Source organism: Symphodus melops (assembly GCF_947650265.1).
Source record: "Symphodus melops genome assembly, chromosome: 7".
Classification (NCBI taxonomy): domain Eukaryota; kingdom Metazoa; phylum Chordata; class Actinopteri; order Labriformes; family Labridae; genus Symphodus; species Symphodus melops.
Genome location: NC_136697.1, coordinates 6,144,376 through 6,163,628, shown reverse-complemented (window position 1 = coordinate 6,163,628; position 19,253 = coordinate 6,144,376). Strand labels below are relative to the sequence as shown.

The following is a 19,253-nucleotide window of genomic DNA, read 5'->3' as shown; positions in this document are numbered from 1 at the left end:
CATTATTCTTTGGCAAAAAATAAATGAACACAACTCACATCAACACACTGAGCAATACAGTGAGGGGGATTTGTTTCATTAAGGTTGTTTGTAATTCAGGCACGAGCATTGAACACGTTGTAAGCTCCTTATCATGCAAAGACCTCTTCTTATTCTTCCTTTACAAAAGTATATATTAAACAAAGTTATACATATGGTGGCTTTAACACACGACTACAGCAGAGATCAAGCATCTCCTGTGTACATGTCTCTGTGAGTCCTGACTGTCTACAATGAGTGAGAAGCTCAAGTCTGCCAGCTGAGTCATTGTCGGGTCGTGTTCACATCATGTTTACATGGACGGGACGGCCTTGTGTATGAAGATGTTTTAGTGAAGGACGAGAGAAAAAAAAAAAAAGAACACAGTCTACTGACTGCTTATTTGGATGTCATGTAAGTGCTTTTAAAACTCACTACATTTTGTACACGCTTTATAAGTGGTACAGTGTTCGCCCTTTAGGGACCTTGTGCATGGCTGAGCAAAAATAACTCTGTGGCTACTTCTTGACTGTTAAAATAACATGAAGCCCTGTTAGAGCCTGAAATGTAACACTGACCCGAAATGTGATTAAAAACATGTTACAAAACTCCAAATGTAATAACTGCTCGATAATGTAACAAAATGCTGAGCTCAAAACGTGGAAACATTTTATTTTGGATCAGTTATACATGATGTTTCTCCTCATAATGTCACAACTTTGTTACATTTTGGGCAAAAAGTTTCTACGTTTTGGGTTCAGCATCATAAATGATCAAACTGACTGAATTCAAGTCTGGATATAATCTCTGAGAATCCAAACACACGGGGAACTTTCGCTGAAATAATAACTGAGATTTAAATGTTAAACATTGATCTTTGAATGACATCTGCAGAGCAAAATGAAGTAACTTGTTTAGACTGGTGCATCATTTCCTTTTAGGATTCTATAGTCACTTTTAATTTCACTTTTTGAATGGTAAAATGGCACATGGGCTTTCAGTCGTCTGACTGCTCAGACGGCTTTGGACCTGCACATTCACACACTGATGGTCGAGGCTGCTGATTAAAGAGACCATAAGAAGGAACCAATCCATTCAAACAAAGCAGCGGGAGCCACTGGGCTTAACCCACAGTTTCCACATACGATCCGTCAGCGTCATGCACAACATCTCCATTCGCGGCCACTTTAGTCAATGGTTCTGTTTCCACTGCGCTCTGCCCCATTTCAAATACTTTGTAAGACTGTTTTTTGATGGATAGACAGCAGAAACATGTCAAACTCATCACCATTATATCAAAACAGGCACCGAATGACAACACAACAACCTCAGACAGACACAGCAGCAGGCTGTTGGCATGTTTTTCTCTTTATATAGTGTGATCTCTTAGTTCTCGTGTGTTTAAAGCTACTCACACTCCAAATCTGATTTTTTTTTAGCTCATCCAGATTGTTTGTTTTTGTCTGAACACAAAAAGGCAACATCAGATCTGATTTCTCCAATTCTGATTCAAACCATAAACACAGGTAGGTGCTTTTGAATGTGATTCAAATCGGATTCCTACAGGTCTGACTCAGTCTGAACGTCTCAGTCGCTTCAATGTGTCTTCTGCATCACTCCCAACTAGAGCTGCAGCTATCGAATATTTTAGTAATCGAGTATTCTATCGAATATCCCGTCGATTAATCGAGTAATCGAATAAATCAAAGTTTTGCTTAATTAAGGTTTAACTCGTCTTGGGTCGTCCCTACAAACCTGCTTTTTTGCAGCTACCATGGTAACGCCTGCTTGTTACAGCCAATCACCTCTGCTCTACAGCTGCTGACACTCACCATATTACTGACAGGGTCCCAATAATATAATCAGCCTGTTCATTATTAGAAGTGTGCGCATCTCTGTCTGCTCCTGCAGCGCGTGCATTCAGCACGCTCACAGACTACAGAGACCATAGACGTGTCTATGACAGAGACTGTGAGAGGACGCTGCTATCGTTATGTTAGCTGCAAACACGGAGAGAGTGAACGGAGAAAAGCCGACTGTTTGACCGGATCACGTGTTCCCGACTGGGTCGTCTGGATCACGGATCAACTGTGTGCTGACTAAAAGTTAAAAGGGGCGCGCCGCGCTCGCGCGTGTGTGTGTGTGTGTTAGCGCTGAAGTGTCTGTGTGTCAGAGAGAGGAGCAGGTAGCTGCAGCTACATTAAACGTGTTTTATACTCATACCAAAGTTTTGATGACGCAAAAAAAAAAATAAAAAAAAATTAACGAAGCCTCGAGGCAGCGAAAATTCCTCGATGAATTTTTGTAATCGAATTATTCGAGTTATTCGAGGAATCGTTTCAGCTCTACTCCCAACGCAACACCATCGACAACACCATTAACAACAGCAACAACAACAACAACAACAACAACGGCAACATCTTAGATCTGACGAGCCGGAAGGTACCTTTGGTCAGTGGAAGAAAACAGCAAGAATAAAAACAAACATTTCGTAAAAAACCCGCAGACAGACTGCTCCACAAGATTGTTTGAATCGAAAATAGACTCAAACACAAAACCTGTTACCAAAGAAATCAATGTTTACGGAACATGTCAGTGCGGATGGGCAGATCAGATGTGGTCGCTCGTAATTTGTTATGTAGACAGTCCGTCAGCTGATTTGGGGAAAAATTCTGATTTGGGCGGCAGTCTGAAGAAAGCCTAAGAGTCTTGTCCAAGGACACATGGGACATGTGGCTGCACAGGAGCTGGGGATCAAACCCCCGACCTTACAGTGGAGAGACGGCTAACTACCACTCTGTCACTCTAGCCCTCTTTAGTTTGCAACGGTTTTATAACAACCTTTCTAAAGAAGTAATAAATAAAGGCAGCCACATCGAGTTTCAACTGAAGGACAGAGATGATTGAAGGTGCATGAATATGTATGCTCCCAATAAGTCAAAGACTCTCTTCCACACCAATAAGAGAACATTGACACATTGTGATGATTATGCACCGACTGTGCAGCGTATTAAAGAGACAAAGTCTCACATGCAGCAGCTCATTTTTCATTAGGTTGATTGTTCTGACTCATCTTCACTCACACAGCTGATGTCCTCATTTGTCAGCTTCTGTGAGTGACTCTGGGTTGAACACACTCATTTGTCCACTCCATCATTCTTTGTCTCAATGCCGTTTAGGTTAACAACAAGGTTCCACGCCAGAATGACTCCAATCAATCACAGCACACACTCACTGAGGTGATGCTGAGGAAGATGTATCTTTGTTTGGGTCTGGTAGGAATGTGTAGTCTTCTGATTATTGTTACTCTCCTAACCCTTGAATGCTCTTTGTCCATGAGTAGCTGTAACAATGCAGTCATAATGCTTCTTTAACATATTGTAACTTAAAGGCAGGGTTGGTCATTTTCTCTAGAAACACTCTTTAATATTTTGGTTGTTGTCTTCAGGTCCTGACAGTAATTAATGTCCCTTGAGCTGTCATCTGTAGCAGTTGTAAGTCTGTAAAAACGTCGACCAATGTCTGCCACGAGGTACCAATCTGATGAACCAATCACAGCCTCCCTGTCTCCCTGCCTCGTTCTCAAAGCCTTGTGTGCACGAGCCCACTCACAGTTTATACAGTGAGTTTGTCGTTTACCATTATGAGTATTATAGTTACGTTTTCTAAACGTGTACCATGATGAAGTTGAGTGCTTTTATTTCCGCTTTGGGAGCGACAGTGAGTAAGTGAGGGGGTGTGGCTTTAGAGGGAGCGCTGAGGGAATGCTACTTTTAGAATCATGCTAGTTTTCTAAAATTACCAACCCTGCCTTTGAAGGCGTGTGTGTTTGTGTGTGTGTGTGTGTGTGTGTGCGTGTGTGATAAAGTCAATTAAGCCTCGGGTCCATTGCTTGATTTCAGACATCTGACCTGAATTTTGAGTCACACGACAGATTTCAGCCCTGAATTTCAGCCCCATCAGCTGATCTGCTGCTCCCGATGGGTCGGATGAATTTGTGTCACGTTTTATATTTTGGTCGTTCTACCCTACACTCAAGCTGATTCCCCTTTCAGGCATTATTTTTCCGGATTGTGCCTGCACAAAACTATTAGACAGCATCTGACAGCACCAAGGCGTGCACGTCTGTTTGATGAGTCCTCCCTCTCAAAAAACAAAAAACATAAACACTGGCAGGACAGAGCTGCTGATTTCCAGCTGCCAGGGAATATACAGTATGTGTTCGGGTTCAGACACAAGTTAGCTTGTGTTTGTTGGTTATGATCGGTGTGTTCGCATGCCAAAGAGAGAGTGTGTTCTTGACCGTGTTTGTATATTAGACATTTGTATGAGAACTAAATGTAACCAGGTTAAAATGATATATTTATTTTATATTTGAAACTTCACCAAATCCTTGAAAACATTGCAGACATTTTCATTTTAACATGTGTTATATGTATTTTGTGGTTCACTGTACCTACACTATTACACCTGTACTGTCCCTTTAAGAGATCGCTGTGTGTTGTGCTTCTCTCAGTCCGCGCTACGCTCACTGAGGGAAGGTAAGGCTAGTTTGCTCTGTTCATGGTTTAGCACTGTGTCTTTTTACAACAATGTCAAATGCATCAGTTGCAATTGTGGTTCACTCTTTGCCTTTCTGAACATGCAGAGCAAGTTGTGTTTGAAATATAAACTTTGTCATTGAACTTTTAGAAGTTTATTAGCAGACACGAGTTTTTAAGTGCTACGGGGTTTCCCATGTGTTCTGCTAACAGGGGACTGGAGACCTGTGTGAAAAGAGAACTGCATGTCACAGAGATTTATTCTTGATTTGTACAGGTGTGGGTATTTTGTGTACTTTACATGTTCACTGTTTGCTATGCTGGTTGTAATTTTTATGCTGTGAAATCTTACATTTTATTTTATTTAAACATTAATGCTGTTAAAACATTTATTATTTGTATGTGTACATTAAGACGTCAGTCCACGCTACGCTCACTGAGGGAAGGGGACTGGAGACCTGTGTGAAAAAGAACTGCATGTCACAGAGGTTTCTTTTTGATGTGTACAGATCAGTCCGCGCTACGCTCACTGAGGGAAGCCTACAGATGCAGCAGCCGGCTCACTTCTTATTAAATAAGAAGCCACTAGCAAATAGTGATCCGAGTCAGAACAGAACACAACACAGATATCACGAGCAGGAACGGATGTGCATCCAGAGAAGTTTAGAACTTCAGCAGGACAGAAACACACCCGTTACATAAATACACAAAGATCTCACTTCAACATCCGTCAGTGGGAGTTGTTCAAGGAGAACTTTGTTGACAATTGCCCATTCTAAGGTCCAGATTTAACACGATCCCAGTTTATCCCAGTAAAGATCATATTTGCCAAGATTCAAAGAACAATCCCACTATTCTGTAAAACCTTCCAAAAGAACTGCTGAGCCAAACCAAAGACAAGAACATCCACCCTGCATGATGTACATGACCTGACCATTGATTCAGTTTCTCTCAAATATTTTAGATGCAGTATCGCCAATAGCCTCACAGTTATATCAACACCTAATGTCCAATAAAGGCAAAAGGGCCTAAAAGTCGACTTAAGAATGGACTGAAAAAGCGTTGATTGTAAATACTTTGAAGGCCTGATCCTTTGACATCAACAAAGTTCAAGCAGTTTGCCCAACTCATAAATATCACTGGAGTGTAAGGTTATCGACCAATAACATGAAAGAAGAAATCACGTGTGGATTGTTCTTAATATATTTCATTTCCACTGCTTTATAGTCAACTCTAAAATGACCTCTTCCTGTACACTGAGAATAAAGTGTCAGAGTGATAAATCCAGCAGATGAGATGTAGCGTGGATCAATTTGCTTCAATGAATATTCTTCTAAGCTAAAGGTCCTTTAAAGGTGAGTACATGTCCATTTGAATGTGATAAAAGCCTCCTGCCTTTCAGACAAACCAAGCAGCAGCCATTAAACACGCATTAAAGGTCCTCGTGGTTCACCGTTTTCCACTTTATATCAACCATGCATAATGCAGCGTTTGATTTATGCATGTTCTGGGCCTGAGTTGTGAAAAGACAAACACAAACATTTATAAATAGCAAAGTGTTGCCTGTGGGAAAGTCACAGCTTGAGAACAACTGAAGCCGGAGGCTGAAGTTAAAACAGTGTCAAATACCACCAATCAAATGACATTTCATCCCCATGTTCGTGGCGTGGCCAGGGGTGTAATGGTGATGAGAAAAAAATAAAGCTCGTACTGAACAACTCAAGCGAGCGATGTGATGTTAAAACAATGTCCCTCTGTTGATGTGGGGGGCTCGTGAGGCTTTCATCACAGCAGAAACACTCATCCACCAAGTTCATCAAAATACCCTGAAATCCAGAATACAAACCCCCACATGTCCACAGAGCATGTGCACGCCGCAAACCGTCAGCACCAAGGTTTTGCTCCTTGGGTCAGTGTGCACCCTGACCCACTGGATCTGTTTGTGGACTGTGAGCACAGCCAAGAGCAGCTGTACACGCCTCACAGGAAAACTACAAGAGAATAAAGAGAAAAAAAAGTGCCGTGTCCATTTGATGCCTGTTTTGACATGGTGTTAATAAAGTGAAATACGATCTTGAGTGGGAATATTGATTTTTATTTTGAAAATACTCTTTGCGTTTCCTTGTCTGACTTGCTGTCCAGGTTGACTTCATGAAGGAACAAGGTTTAAGCCAGTGGGGGGTTTTTTTAGACCTTGTGACCCCACTTTGACTTCACAAAACTCTGGTGAGTCCCGGACATCAAAACACATTCATACAAACACATTTATTTTTATTTGATGTCATTTTTATTTTTATTAACTACTTTGTTTAAGAGTTTAGCTCTTTCTTCTGTGCTGTTACTGCCACGTCTGACCTTCACTGTTTCTCTTCTACAAGTGAAACTTTTATGTTGAATGTGGTATAGATTTGTAGTGAAACCAATCACATGAGGCCATGGTCATGTTTCATACCAATCACATCAACATGGTAACAAGGTGTCTGAAATGAATCTACATGAGACATCCCCTCGGACTGCAGTCATCAGCTAGTACACTTATGGATGCATGAGATTAAAGTTTATAGTGAAAAAAGTTCAAACCTGTCTGCAGTCTCACTCCGAAACTAGCGCTACAAACAGCGATCGAGGTCGGCTTATGTTCCAACTACAAATAACCAGAGACCAAAATGAAGTGCACAGGGACCATTCTTTTTGTACAAATGGCAGTCAAACCCTGCGATGTATGATTTCAGCAGGCACCTGAAAGTCTGAGCGAGCAGGCTCGCACGCTCCACACAGCAGGCGGGCGGGAGCTGGATATTCAGAGCGGGAACGTGCAGCAGAGGAAAGGAGAGCGGCGTTGGATGAAAGGAGAGGAACGGCCGGGAAGAAAACTCAAGTACCAGCTGAAGTGTGTGTGCATCCTAGTGACCTGTAAGGTATAATAACGGTTGTTCTTTAGTTGTATTAGTTTGTGCTTAATACACGTGACTGACGCGAATAATTAACCCATTTGTTAATTAAGTGCCTTGATGTAAAGTACATTATAGTCTATTGGAAATGTATATATTTTAGCTGAAGTGAATGCAGTACAAGACTGTATAATAGCGAAGCTTTTGTGATTCATCTTTTGCACAGAAACAGTCACAGTTCTAAGCCTCCTGTTTGTACACTGTTTACCAGAAGAGAAATAAAGCACTTACAGAGGATCATTTATCTGCATCTGTGTTCGAACCGACAGGACTGGAGCGAAAGTTGGAAATATGAGTCAACTCATCAGCCAATTAATAAAGTCCTTTTAACCTCCACAACACTTTTACTTGCCAGGGTTTGATGACAGCGTTCACTCCAACAAACTGCAAGCTCATTTCAGCTGGACCAAACAGGTTCTGAGTGAAAACGCCCTGAGAGGCCTGTGGTGTAAAATAATCTCCCTCATTGTTTCATATAAATCTGTCACTTTTCACATTGATTTTGTTGTATGATAATATTGGATAGTTCTGTCCTTAACGGCCATCTGCGTCACTTAAGAAGATAATTCATGTTATTAGTTGTTGGACTGACGAAATGTAGCAAAGACGTCTTTTCTATAAGCTCTGTGATGAAGTAGCCATCTGTTTGATGAATATTGAGATATGACAAGCACAAAGTCACTTTGATGAACGACAACAAACCCTTCCTTTTCGAATCATATTCATTGCAAAGATCCCCAAAGAATGAACACAGCTCTGAAGAAGAGCCGCCTTCAAGCTGCTCGCACTCCAGCCTCAGAGACACATTTTATATTTTAATCAAGTCAGTGAAGGTACTCAGCTTGAGAGGGGGCTTTAGGGTTGTGGTGCAGTAAAGCTCAGGTGGATCGTAAAAGGAAGCAGGAGATTATCGTAAAGATGCATATGTGGAGCATTTTTGAGTATGTTCGGGGGGGGGGGGGGGGGGGGGGTCAGGTGAGAGTATGGTCTTAATCATTGATCCCAAGCAGCCAGCAGAAGGGAACAAAGGCCACTAAAATATTCATTAAATCTGCTCTGAGCTCATCGTGTGAGAGAGGGATGTAGCTGGAGAGGGGGGGGCTGCAGTGTGAGGAGTAATGAGAGGAGGTTAGCTTTTTAACATCTCATTACTGGAGTCCACTGACTCCCACTGAGACAGGAAGATCGAGGCTCTTTCACTTAGCTCAGTAATATGAACCCAGATCAGGCCGTGCCTGTGCTCCGGAGATGTGACAACGATAAGACCTCCTTCCTGGACACTGCAGATCCCATCAGATCTCATCTTTCTTTCTAACCAAAAATCACCCAGTGCCTCACCGCTCTGCTGTCGATGATGCCACAGGATTTTACCTCCAAGGATATCAAACGAAAGAGCCTGGCCTTTTTAGCGATGATGACAATAGGTCTGTCTGGGAAGCAGGAAGGGATTATTTTCCTGCACATGGGAGATCAGGGTTCATCTGACTTCCTGAAAAAAATATGTGATGCATGCAGGGGCTGCTGAGCCAGAAAGATATACCATGAGGGATGCATGGTGGGTAGAATCAAACAAGCAAGTATGTGTGTTCATATGATGACACTCTCATGAGACGGACTCATAATATGTGGCTTAGTGGTAGAGGCAGTCACTCGTACCCAAGAGGACAGGGTTCGATGACACAGCAGCCTCTGCCATCATTGTGTGAATATTCTGTTTACATCTGTTCACTACTGCATATATTTCTGTTTACATCTTCAGTCCGATCACCGTCCACTTATACCTTCTAATTGTATTTAACATTGTAATTTTAATTTTGCACTTACTTTTTGACACTTTATTCTTTTTTTAACATGTATTTGATATATTTTTTGTATAAATCGTTCATTTACTGTTCCGTGTGCCTTTGAATTATTGGATAAATAACGTTTTTTTTAATTGAATTGAAGGGGTAGGGCTGACCTGCGGTCAATAACAGCTTTAAGCAGTCAGAAGACTTGAATAGCACTATACAAGCTCAAGTCCCATTTACAAGACAAGGCCGAGCCAGCTGTCCAGCATCATTTCTGCATACCTTCTGCAGTCGTATGTGTTTGGGTTTATTCCTGAGTGTCCTCGCTGTTTTTCTCTGCTTGTACAAGTGCGTGTCTTCTGCCATTGGATACCTGCCCACACCTCGTTTTTTTGCTTTTTTTTATTCTGTCTGTGTTTCTTGTTGCTCCAAAAGATCAAAACAGAAAAACCTTGCTCGAGCCAGCAAAGTGATCCATTTTTTGTTTTCATCTGATGCAGCATTTTCCCCACAAAATAAATAAAACATAAGCAGTCAAACTTTTACTTAGAGTCAATGGTTAGTGGGTTTCTTTTGAGTATTTGTAAGTGTATAGGGGTGGAGGGTGGAGGCATAAAGAATTAACAAATAAATAGGACCTACTGAATGTCTGTCGTCACACAGTTACAAATGTGATCATCTTGGCGTCCCTCGTAGTTAAGCACTTAAAAACATGCTGCTTTTAAGTCCACAAATAGCAATATGCAATACCCTGTCGGACTTTTAGAAAAATGTGATGAAGGAGACTGGAGAGGTGCTTGACATGTGATAAGCCATGTTTAATGTTTGCAATTCGGCTGTGTTTACTTAAGCACGTGTTTAGTTTCAGGAGAAAACATGTTAAATAAAACATGTTAAAACCCAGCAGAGGCATTAGCTGCTAAAGTGCATGATTGTTATTTTCTACTCATAGACACATTTCTGAATAGGACACATGTTTTATATATCAATGATACACTTGGGAAACGTTTCAAAGACAAAAAAAAAAAAAAAAAACCTTTCCATGTACTTCCTGTCACATGACTTCCTGATCCATTTTACCACGGCCATGGCGACAACAAACCCTCCCAAGGAAAGGCCGCTGATAAATAATGATTGTGTGATTTCTGCTGGCATACATTTATCACCTCAATAATAAAAGTCTCTAGAATCACATGTTCTATTGGGTGTGTAGTTTCAGTGTGTGGTATCATTTGTTTAAGAAACAATGTGAAAACACAGTCAACTATAGCTTGTTCATTTGTAAAGCTAGTGTGAGGAACAAGGACTCTTACTGTGTCAGAGATGGTAACTCTTTCTTAGCTTCTTCACGTTGGGCTTCATGTCTTTCACCATGCTTGTCTTTCCTCCTGAGCTACTCCACAGCACAAAGCAGCATTCTGAGTTCTGTTGTAATCAACATTACACTACCTAAGTACTAGCTTCCTATTAGCCTTAAGTAGCTAATGCAAGCACAGATTGCTGACAAATTCAGGGAAGACACTATTGGCCACGAACAGAAATCCAGAAGTGGAGTAATTACATTACTTGTGTCAGTCTGACCCACACCCAGCCCCAAGTGGACTTTCACACTCCTCTTATTACAAGGGCACATTAGCACAACAAGCTTGGGCACAGTGTCAACTCGCTACTACAGAAGGCTGCCTTAAAGCTTCATATTTTGAAGCATTGGGCCACTGTCCAAGCTGTCATATTTGACACATTGGGAAAGAGAACAGGTTGAACATGGCAGCTGCAGGGATCAAAAGGCAGAGATGGTGCTTTTAGCTTGGGGGAAGTGAAAACAACTTCCCTCAGATAACAATTACATAACATCCAAGTTTGACTCATCCTCTTCTCTGACTGATGGAGACAGATGCTTAGTGTCACTCTGAGGTTGTGGTGGGGTATGGGTGGTTTGAATAAGAGCCAGTGAACATGACGTACACATTTTCCTTGATGCAACATTTTTTTCAGGCCCTCTGTCTCTCTCCTGCTTTTCTTTCAAGGGAAAATAAAACACACAGTAGGGTAGGGTGACCAAACGTCCTCTTTTGCCACTTTTTACGTCCTGTCCGGGGCGTCCGGGAGGGGTTTATAAATTCATGAAAATGTCCGGGTTTCACTGTTTTCATGGAACCATCAAGCTTGTACTTAAATTGACTGGCGCTTTGCTCACAAGTACTACGGTAGCTACTTTGTTGCATGACGTAATTCCCAACAAAACTGCTCTGTGGGCGGCTCTGCGACGTGCACATTCACAGAGAACAGAGCTGACAGCAGCAACAGAGAAGACAGCGGAGCAGCATTAATTGCACACAAAATGCTGAAGCGTAAGTGCAGCTTCACAGATGAACTACACAAACATTTTCCCACGTAGCGTCCCGGTCGGGACCAGTGTGAGGCAGAGTGCCCCGTGTGCAAAGCTGGCACATATGTTTCAGTGTCTAATAGAAGGTGCCGGAGATCTCAACGCTCACATACCGAAAAACATTTTTAAAAAAGCTGTGCGAGGTGGGAGTTCTCCTGCAAAGTTGACAGTTCTTTGTCAGACCCGGGAAAACAGAGGATGCTGTAAATGCAGCAGAAGGTGCAATGGCATTTCACACTGTAAAACACCACAACAGCTACACAGCAACAGCAAAGAGATTTATGCTTATTTATTGAGCAACCGGAAACTGCTGGGAAAGATCAGCTCTCCAGCATGATATTGATGGGCAGAGAAGGAGGATGAAGAAGACAACAAAAGATTAAAAGTAGATCATGTTTTGTTTGTTCAGTTAGTATCTTTGTGAGACTTTTGAAATGTATTATTTATCTTATTTCCTTGAAAGGGAGATATTTACAGCTGGATTTTCTAACACAAAGAGTTCATATTTTCACATTATTTATTTGGAAAGAGAGCTACTATTTTGTTACAGGTAGTTACACATTTTATTTGATTTCATTACAGAAGTTATTTTTGCACTATTAAGGCATAATATAGCATGTTCATAAACCGCAGATAAGCCGATCTGAAATTGTGTCTCAAGGCCGTCCTGAGTGTCCTCTTTTTTGGAAATCAAAATATGGTCACCCTACAGTAGGGAGCCCAAGGTTCAGGCGACATATTCAACTTACAGCTGACTGTGTCAGTGACTCTTGAAGGCTGAACATCCAATTTGACCACTTCTATTGTAGTTGTAGTGAGAATATGACAATGTTCAGAGGCTTCTCTCACTAGATGTTGAGTCGTAAAGCCACACTCATCAGTTCTCAGTTTTACTGTCCAGTGGTAGGGGAGGGACTGAGAGTGATGAAGAGTATTGAGTCAAGTGTTTTGGACAGATTTCGCAAAGCCTCAGTGATTTCTCCAAAAAAGAATTACATCTGAACCATTAAATCTGCTGAATGGCATTAAAATTCCCCCCCGTTTTTTTTTTTTTTTTTTTAATATTTGAAGAGTACTGCAGCAATTTAGTTGATGCATGTGGTAAAAGACTTCTTTAAAAAAAAAAAAAGAAAAAAAAAAAAAAAGGTCAAAGCCAATGTAGCAGAAGAATAGCTGTCCAGGCTTTTGGTCCCTGGCACCAGTTAAACTTAATAACAGAAAAAAAGATAAAGAAGTTTGTGTAATTAGGGCTCAGTTCTGACGGCTGGTTGTCTTTGGGTCCAAATCCATTTTGCAAAAGCCTCAACTTTAAATTTCCTCATTGCAATTCCACAGCATGAAGACACTCTTTATAAGTCAGAACCAAAAGTCACATCACACAGTTAAAAGGACTAACATTGCCAACATGAAATTATGAGCTGAAGCTAATTAGCTCTAATTTTGTAAGTCATTAATTTTAGGAGACTGGTCAATGGTCCATCTGTAAGACCGTAATTGCCAAAGATTATTAATCAGGGAAAACGACAAATAACTCATCAACACTGACTAAAAAACCAATACAATAACCATAATAAAGTACTTAAAACAGCTCGAAGGAAATGTCCCAGAACATAATTTTCAAATCTGTGTAGGACCTTGCATATCAAAAATCTTTGATATCCACACCAGCTCATATTTGGAGCTTGATCCAAAGGCAGATCAATGTGGTAGACCTTGACAACGTTTCCCTCCCTCCAAAATTAATAAAGTATATATACAAAAGAAAGTCGTTTTCCATTCGTAACTAACTGGTGGACGGAGCATGAAATGTACCCACAGACTGCTGATGACTGTAGTTTATGCTTTGACATTTGCAGAAATCTCACTGATCCCAGTGCAGGCAGAATAACCCCTGCTGTTATAACTTGAACAGCAATATTAACAAATATAAGTGAGAACTCTCAAATACATTTAAATACGAAATATACAGCCATTATTGATGTTTTTATTGTGGTACAATTATTTTTATATACATTATTTCCATGTGCCAACATGCAGTTTGTAATGACAGATGTGTTTTAAATCTGTAACCTGTAGTCTTATAATTTTATATTCAGTGAATGCTAAATGTCTATAAACCGCAGCACAACATAAGCTTTTCAGCTCAAAAATATACTTTCTTCTTAGTCACATAGGGGTTCTTAGTCACATAGGGGCTGCTAAATCTTGTTTGGGGGATTTTGTATACAGAGGGGAGGGGGGACAGCGGGTGTGTATTGTAATTAATGTCTTGTGTCCTGCCTGTCTGTATACTGCTACTGGATGCCTTGAATTTCCCTCGGGATCAATAAAGTATCTATCTATCTATCTATCTATCTATCTATCTATCTATCTATCTATCTATCTATCTATCTATCTATCTATCTATCTATCTATCTATCTTTATTTAAATAACCAACATCCATGATAATAAATGTAATTGATATAAATAATATAATGTAATAAAATAGTAAATGTACCGATATAAATGTTGTTTTTCATTTACTACATTAGAGAATGCTGGAGTCTATAACATAATAAAACTTATACTAACAATTACAGACGATAACAAGCAACTTTTTGATTTTTGGACAGTTTAAAGTGTTTTTGAGATGTTGGTGAGAAAAGTTGTTCTGGAGCCCCGATGAGTTTTATATGTAAATGCCAGAGTTTCTCATGCCAGACCCCGTGTGTTGTTTCTGCAGCAAGTCCATGTGGGCTGATGTGGAGCATTCACCTCTAGGCACATACATAATATATATATATATATATATATATATATATATATATATATATATATATAAATATATACTGTATAACGTGACTTAAGTCATTGGAAAAAGCCGCTCAGACCTCTGCAAACGTAATTAAACTGCTGTATTCTGTTTTCTGTTCATCAGTAAAGTGCTCTCCGATCTTTTGATGACATTATGATTCCACCAAACTACATGTGCAGCAGCACTGATATAAAGGCAAATCTTCTCATTATAGCCTCGTATTGCGGACCCTGTGGCTCTGCCCCAACTCCTGAAATCCTGAAATTATCATGATACTTTCAGGAGTGTATATGTGAAACAGCTTCGGTGAAAATAGGTCAACGACTCAGCTAACGGCTCTCTTGTGAGTCATCCTTGATCATTAGCATGTTAATCACCCGCAGAGGATTTCATTCCAAACTTCGTCCACCAGTTAGTTTAGAGTCCAGTTGCCTTTGGATCAAGCTTTGAATCATTTTACATATATCTAACACTAAGGTTGGAAAAGAAACACACTTTCCTTACAGGACAGAGAACTGGTAAAGAAAATAATCAGTCAGTCACCTTTGTCAGCACGTGCACAAGAACCATCCTGAAGGTAAATTGCCAAATAAAATCAGGAATGAAGGGAGGGAGGCACAAAAAGAGAAAGAAGACACCCTGATGAGGAAAAGGAAGTCGGATTGGTGTTTGATTGAAAAATTCAGACAAGAAGTCAAATCAAACTAACTGGACAGGCCCAAACGTAGATCCCAGAGTAACAGCTGGTGGAGGTCAGTAGATACAGAAGTAACTGAAGTAGACTGTGATGGAGCTGGAGAGGGCGGCACAGGACTAAGAGCGATGGGGGGGGGGGGGAGTTGTGGATTACTTCAGCTCCAATCACTAAAGCAGGATTTAGGGTTAGGGTTTTTTTTCCTGATGATGTAAGGGGTCAAATCCTGTAGGATGTAAGGTTAATTCATATCTGTTACATGACGTCACACACTTATGGAACCGCTCACCTGGTTGGACAGAAAGTCTTCCTACTATTGTACGCTACAGACACATTATCAGTCTGAGTAGCCACCTACAGACTTAACCAGTGTAAATGATCAGATGAAAAACCATGCACTAACCAAAGAGGAGACAGGTCTGGGCCTTTCTTCTACATGATTTCATCTGAGAGAGAAACCCCAGAGAAGAGGACATTTGTGGATCAATGCTGTGAGGGAACAAAAGAAAAGACTTCTCCTCATCCTGACATCAAATATTGTGTTAATGTTTGATCAACATGTATGATTTTAGTGCCTTTAACTAATGTTACTTCCCCAGGACACTGACTGATACTATTGGTATGTAATGCTAACAGCTCATTTTAGCTAATTAGCGTTAAGCTATTCTTTGATGATGAGCAGAGGTACCTTGTCCAGCTCTGTGTCTCAGGTGATGCTTTACTTTGTACCTGCATTATATCCTGTTTTATTTTGAGTTACTTACCTCTCGTTTCAGATCCTCCGCTTCCTGCCCTCATGCCCGTGTGATTGTCAGCCCTGATCGTTTCCAGCTGTGTCTCATTGTCTCCCATCACTTTATTATTTAGTCTGTGTCTTCCCTTCCTTCTGTGCTAGTTGGTCTTCGTCCCCTGCTTGTCAAACCGTTGTTTCGAGTGAATTACTTTGGAGGTATCGATCTCTGCGTTGTTTGTTGACTTCGACTTCACCTGTTCCCTTTATGGATCCGTTTGCCACTGCTTGCTATAAGTACAGACAGTTTTTACCTCCTTACCAAAACTGTGTTCAAGAGTTGTGCTTGTGAGTCCTATCACCTGTGGCTTCGTGCTTCATCAAAAATACATAAAGCTGTCTGGAAGACTTTCATCCTACAGCAGTGTCCTCTTCACCAAAATAAAGTTCTGTCGAGGACTTCACCGTTTCTGATGACTGAAATCATTCTTTACAAGGTTTCAGGTGTTTTTTTCCTTAGTATCTGTTGTTCAGAGGTTAGCAGGCAGCATGTATTTAGTCCTAATGTTAAACAGAGGGAACATACATACTGCTGTGCTGCAGCTCCACACAGAGTGTTCAATGGTGGCTGATATTTGGCCTCCAAGCCTCGTGACTGATATCTATGAATCATTCCTAACTCAGTCTGCTTTTATAATTTGATGCTGTAATTGTTCTGTGTCGTTACCTGACTGCAGATGAAATGGAGCTAAATACAGTCCCGTAAAATGGTCGACTTCCTGTTGGTTTACAGTATGTGACACCGATTTAAAATGATTGTAGTACACAACGATGACGGTCGATGCCAGTCATGCCCACAGATAGTGACAGAGCCTGTCCAGTATCCATCACACACACGCACACGCACACACGCACACGCACACGCACACGCACACGCACACGCACACACACACACACACAGTCCAGAGGATACAGTAAATAAATGAACATCTACAGCCCACCTTCATATGATGCTGAGCTCACAGAACACGAGTAACATCTCGACCCTGCTCCATCCTACCAGTGAGAAATTCAACGTGTCTTCCCTCATCAGGCATTGATCATTTCTGATGCTTTAACAAACTATAATCTTTATTCACCAAAACATGCTTTGTAAGTGTCATGTGAGTCTTCTGTGTGTTTCAAGACATTTACTGGCACAACAAAAGGAGATCCTTTAGGCGAGCTGGCGATAGTTTGATCGATCGCATAAACGAGACTAAAATCTGCCATGTAAATAGCAACCGTGAGCCTGCAGGCACACCTGCCTGTCAAAGGGAAGAAGAGCCAACACTCTGATTGGTTCGATTCGTGGGGGCGGCTGTGGATCAGTGGGGTGAGACGCTCATCTCTGAACGGGCAGGTTGCACAGCTCCTGCAGACACTTGTCGGATGTGTCGTTGGGCGAGTAACCTCGTACAGTAAATGTACTTTACTGTACAGAGCCCTTTAAATGTTTCACTCTTGTGATATTTCAGTTTTTGTTTTTTAATCAATTTGCAAAAATGACTATATTTCTGTTTTTTGGGGTGCTGAGTGTACATTAACGAGAAATAAAATGAACTTTTTTAAATTTAGCAAATGGCTGCATTGAAACAAAGAGTGAACCATTTTTAAAGTGGTCTAAATACTTTCCGTACCCACTGCACACTGAAATGCAAAATCATTGGCATCCCGTTCTAATAGTTACTCCTTTAAACAGTGATCAGGTTAAAACATGGTTATTTAGAACTACAGCATGTTTGAAGCTACATGTCATGTTTCTGTCCAACACTACGGTTGACTTGTAGCTCCCTTGGAAACAGATTTATAAAGCAGTCATGTATTAGTTGAGGCAGCCTCTTGTGTGTGTTTCTACATAATTTTGTGTTGTAAGTGTTGCAGTAGCTCAGACAGGGAATGCTCCACTGACTAAAGTCCTTAGAGGATGCTCTGAGTTCACATAAGATACTCTCTTCTGCTAACTTCGGTTCATTTTACTTTCAAATGCTCTTCTGGTCCAATTAGGTTAAATTTCAGCGCACTGGATCCTGGTCAGTTATAATTCATTTGCTGCCATCTGTAATTATTACGCCCTGCATTAACCATGCCTCCCAACAGTCTCTCCCTTCCTCCTCCACCACCTCATCTGCACAGGAAGCATTTCGTGCTCTGCCTCAGACCCCACTCTCTATCCATAAAGCACGTTCAAATGAGATCAGAGCATTAGAGGTTTAGATTCTTGATGATATTAACTTTCTCGCTTCCTCCGCCCCTCCCTCTCTATGACTACAGCAGTGGATTCCCAAGCGGGGAAGTTGCCTGCGAGCTGTTGAATCCATGAGTGGTAAAAATTAAATTCCTGGATGGCAGATGACTTTGCTGACCTTCTGACTTCCTAAGTTTAGAGGAAATGATTGCAGCATGCAGCCATTGATAATTAAACACCTTCAGAGTATGTTAACATCCACATCAAACCCTGAGCTAATCATGAAAGGAACACGGCATCTCAATAGACCCATGTGGTGAAATATCCATCAGGCTTTCCAAAGAGGTGGTGGAATGCTTTTATGAGTGTTTCTCCTCTCACAGTATTTGCTTGATAGGATGAGAAATGTGTTTTATAAAAGACAGGAGCAGACTTTATTATCATTCTTAGTGATGAAAATCAAAGTCTTATAAATAAATAACGCTTCAATATCCTTATTTTAATTAGGTAAGCCATTACAAACTAGGGATGGCAATTTACAGTAATCACTGTGCTGGATTATATGAACTACCTAATGAACTAGTACCCGAGTACCCGCAGATTACTATTTATTCTATTTTAGCGTATTAAAAAAAAGCCCCTCCCGGGCTGGAATTGTAAACTTTATGCCTGTAAAATGACATAAACATTCAATATGTAAACATAAACAAAAAGCTGGCTCACTCATGTAACGCTGTATGAGCCAAAAGCAGCACTTGCACAGGTGTGAGAGTAACGAAATGTTACTCGCACCCATCCCCATTACAAACTCAAGAGACACGTCAGCCTCCTGATTATTTCTGCTTTTTGTTCTACTTTGTGCTTTTGAACCACATTTTAACTGCAGTATGTGCTGAACAATGTTTGACCTTAAACATCAATAACAGCAGCGTGTTGTCGGGGGTCTGCACACAAATCACTGCACTGTAACCATGGAAATAGGACAAACTGAAATTGGGACAGGGGCTTTTGACATCACATCACAGTTGGCCGATGGTAGCTCAATCTATTGGGACTTGGGTCGGGAGCAGTTCATGTCCTGGTGTGGGCCAAATCTGGACACTGGTCTGCTAGCTGGA

The 19,253-nt window shown here is 41.0% G+C and overlaps 1 protein-coding gene across 11 annotated transcripts in view; it reads right to left on the bottom strand.

The window, feature by feature from the left end:
- astn1 (astrotactin 1) overlaps positions 1–19,253 on the bottom strand; it is a 393,364-nt gene that overhangs the window by 196,871 nt on the left and 177,240 nt on the right. The gene's annotated exons all lie outside the window — the stretch shown is intronic.